Source organism: Ochlerotatus camptorhynchus, unplaced genomic scaffold (assembly GCF_037179485.1).
Source record: "Ochlerotatus camptorhynchus isolate MF236.1 unplaced genomic scaffold, CSIRO-AGI_Acam_v1.1 ptg000412l, whole genome shotgun sequence".
In the NCBI taxonomy this organism is placed as follows: Eukaryota; Metazoa; Arthropoda; class Insecta; order Diptera; family Culicidae; genus Ochlerotatus; species Ochlerotatus camptorhynchus.
Window position 1 is genome coordinate 1 of NW_027040898.1, and position 4610 is coordinate 4610.

The window sequence follows — 4610 nt, forward strand, 5'->3', positions numbered from 1 at the left end:
TTATCAGAACGACCAAACTGTCAGTTCACGTTTCCTTCACTGCACAGTAGCTTTCGTCGGAATTAATTCAATTTTGGAAAATGCTCTGGACGTTAGTCAAACTTTTCATCTGAGGCGCTTTCCGTACCCACCATGGGGTCATGTGTCAGCTTTGCGCTTGTTCCCCAAGTTCACTATCGATTCCACCGCACTGAACAACGTGTTTTTCTGTTGCATGGCACTTTTCCTATTCAGTAGCAACAAAAAAAAAATCGAACTTCTAAACCTGATTGAAAAGTTTGTGTGCCAACCTACCACCACTCTTTGTGCTGCAACGCATCCGGTGGTTAGAGAGTGTGACACTGATGTTGTCGTTCGCCTTTTGGCCCTATGGGAAACTGTATGTCTTTTTTCCGTTCTCCAACTGAGTGATTGTGAAAAAATGTAAAAGGTCAAAGTTTTCTCCCCTTGTGGCCGATGGATCCAATTGAAAATTAATCAATCAATTGGTTAAAAAGGGGAACCGAATCGTCGGTCGGTTGTTATATCATGGGTTTAGATGATCCAAGTAAGAAGTAACTCGTGGTCGTTCGATGATGTTCGAATTTCTGTTTGTGGCAAGATCTATCGCTGTGTGAAAAAGTCAGCTTGATTACTAAATAAAAAGGGAAAACAGTTTCTCGGATGTTTTAAAATCCGGCAAAGATTTGAAACATCATCCACCGTAATAAAATGACGTATTCGTACGAATTTGAAGTTGCGTCATCATTGGGAAACATAGGGAAACATAAGACGTTTCGTCACTGGGTTGAAACAAACAACAAAATTAGAATCCATCAACGTCGTAATTCAACTCACAAACACGTCAACAGCTAGAGTGAAAAACAAATTCATTCGCATAAACCACGTGTTTCACCAGTTGTATTTGTTGTATGATGCGTGAAGGTGAGCTACGACACAATGGGGATTGCTCGACTTTATTCAAAGAGATTCAAAGCAGTTTTCTGCTATTTAAAATCTAGTTTATTTATAAAGGTTCATTCACAGTAGCTTCACGGAATCGAAAAAAAGCTGATCCAGATGTCACATTCGCTGCAGTGGCAATGCTTGCCATTAATTGCATCATGCAACTCTGATGACGGTGAGCTTCAACGGCCTCAACTATCGAAGGTGCAACTCGGCGAGCATTTTACGTCAGCCGCTGGTACGCGAAGTGCGAGTGAACAAGTGCTCGCTCTCTTTTTCAGTCAGCCAATCAGAAGCCACCATCGGTTGACATGCCTCCATCTCAGCATGCCTTTGTTATTGTTTTGAATTTGTTGCTGTGAAGCGCGCGCGAGCTCTCAAAAAGAAGAGAAAAAGCGTTGAGCGTGTGTTGATTTATGGACGACCTCAAAACTGGAAGGCACAAACATGACGCGGCGATCAAGATCCGCGAACCCGCGATGGGGACGGGTGCTGCAGGGCAGTGGTATTACCAGCTGATAACACCGGACGGGCACGGCGATGAGAGTCTATCTATTGGGTTGCCTGTTGCTGTTTTGATAAGAAAGACATCAGTGCCGGTGTTTGTTGTTGTGTTTATGGTCTCACTCAAAGCAAGAGATAGCCTCGGTTTATACACGGCATGGCAACAGTTCTAGCAATTGTTAGAAGCTCGTAGAAGTACATGTGCAGCACATTGAGGCTTGTTGAGCTTTGCTCTTTGCTCAGGGGCACGCCGCCATCTGCGATCCCTGAGCGAGGCAATCCCCTCGTGAGTATAGGTTGCGATTATCGGTTTATTTTTACTTCTGGAGCAGGATGCTTTTCTGCGATGTTAACAACAATCCCTATGAAAAACAAACACTTCAGCTTTGTTAAAACTATTTCTTGAGTTATTTTTTTTTCGAGTCAAATGGAATTATACATCTATTTTTGCAATGAACGGACATGGTGAGCGTTTCAACCTTGATTGAAGCTCCAGTTCCATTGACAACCTATTTACACATACGAAGTGCTATTTTGGATGGTGGCGTTTGAATAGTCCTACTCGTCAAACTAGAAAACAGACATGTGAATTGATAATTCGTTCAGCTAACATGATTTGAAGAATGGAAGATTTGATTCATCGAATCGAGTCAACGACGGAAGTTCTCGTCAGTTGCACACCCAAAACGCAATTCTAGGTTATTCGTCAACAAGTTTTTTTGTTTGGTACGAACTGTGGACTTTTCGTTGATATCGTCTTATCAAGTTGTCACATTACTGATTGTCAGTGGACTGGACTGTAGCATTTGTACTGCTCAGTGCTACAGTTCATTAGAACTTCGTTTTATGGTTATTAGCTAGGAAGCATGATAATCAATTGGGTCGCTTCGATTGTTGATGGTTGATCTTCATGCAAAACATGTTCGTCTCACTTTTTCGCCACCTACTCAACGTCCAGATTTGCAAAGGAATCATTTAATCAACCTTGCGTGAAGACCGCATTGAGTATTTTCTCCAATTGGTTAGTATGCGATGTCAATCCAAGTTGAACTGTTTATTTTCAATATTTTCAAAATTCGCTTTACTGTCAACAAAATAGAAACGCAAACAAAGATTTACAGAATGGTGAGGTCGTTTTAAATTCCGCAGGAATTTGTAGACTATCCCACTATTACCATGAACTACATGAATTACTTGAACGATTGAAGTTACAAATTTGATGAGTGTTTTTCCACCTTGACAAGAGAGATATTTGGAGAATAAATCAAGCTGAACATTGCATTAGGTCTTAAGTAACATTGATCGATTCCCTTCGTCGACTTTCTCTTTCGTTAGTAACTTGAGCACATAACCGTTAATTATAAATTGACTGTAGCGGTTCGAGTTATCCAATAAAGTTCATGATCGACAAATTCATAAAATTGTCCATGCACGGGATAAAAATGTTTATTCATTTCAGCAGTTTATTTAGCCTGAAAAACAAATGAATTTTTTACTTAGCCTTCCCCGATTTGCATGAATCTTTACATCATTGTTTGTTATGGGATTAAATTCGACCAATTTGGGGCGTGTTTTTTTTTTCAAAATGGCGTCTTCGACGTGATTAGAGTGATATTATTATAGTGATTTAATTGGAGTGATTTTCTGTCGCAAATATTGTTTACTGTGTACAAATTTAATTTAAAAGTTTACTATCAAATAATTTACCAAAAGTAGTTGTTGTACTTGTCAGGTGAGTGTGACTATTTTCCATTTGAACTGCGTGTTAATCATTTGTTCTATTATCGGCAACCCGAAATCAGCCGTATTTTGAAGTGCGTATATTTCATTTGAAGAAAACCATGGCATAACAGGTTTTCTCAGTCGTAAAAATAGAATAAGATTGAAACTGAAAGACTTAGGAATCGTTTAAATACATTAAGTGGAGTGTTTTGGTGAGAAAGTACAGCGAAATTGACGGTCTATATTTTCCTAGAAAGAGTTTATATTTCCCGAGGGGGCGACTCTATCTAAGATGCAGGAAATTTGTTGCTTTGCTGTTGTGAGATGCACTCACGCTTCATAGATGGAAACACGTTTGATTATGATTTTGAAGATTTCTTGCAAAATGCTGGAGAGCGATGCGAGTAGATGGGTTTAAATGCAAGAGATGAAAAAAGATTTTTAGTAGATTGATTCGCTAGTGTGAGATTTTTCGACCATTTAAAATAGAGATTTAGATGTGTCGCACCCCTCGATATTTCCCTACAATTTTCTCTCACACGTGACTTCGATCAGAAGGGACGGGTTCGTGCTGCAATGTATTTTAAAATGTCAAAGATGCCATTTTGAAAAAGATCCAAAAATGGCCGAATTTTAGCACGAATGTCCAATGATTGTCTATAACAAACAATTCAAGCGTACACAACTAAAAAAAACGTAGTGTATATTTACGTTACTATGATGCACATAAATGGAGCGTCATATATCCTACAAAATTACATTAAAGATCGTGTAAATTTATGAGACATATTCCATATATTGTATGCAACTGTCCACCTTTGTTTGCAACATTTCTTGCAAGCTGCTAGTTTACGTGAAAAGGAAGTGCATGAATGTTTACATCACCAGTAAAATTCAGTATTTTTTTAATTCGAATCGACGTATCTGATTTTGTAAACAATCACTTCAATCGACTATTTGTCTTAAATGCTAACTCACCCACGCAAACAAACACCATCACCAGCTAGAGGAATGTTTCCCCTACTACACACTTAGAAATAACTAATTTTACACGGGACGGAATCCATCTCTGGCATAAAGGATGAGACGTAAACAAACGTATCATGTAAAATTAAGTGCTTCGAGTCTGAAAATTTCATTACTTGACGAAAAGAACGATTGATTGAGCTGAATTTCGCGTCGTTTATGACTCAATTTTTATGTCAAAAGTGACGCTCGTATATGTCAGTCTCAGAAAACCTAAATTTACATGCATTTTGCTAAGTGTGTAGCTGCACGGATAATAATTCTGAATTTTAATTGTGATGTAAACATTCATTCACGTAGACTTGTATTTCATTTCACGCAACCGAGTAACAACACAACTGTGTAACAACACCACACAGTTCGAAATAGTAGTGTAAATTTCTGTTCAATATGATGCACATAAATGGAGCGTC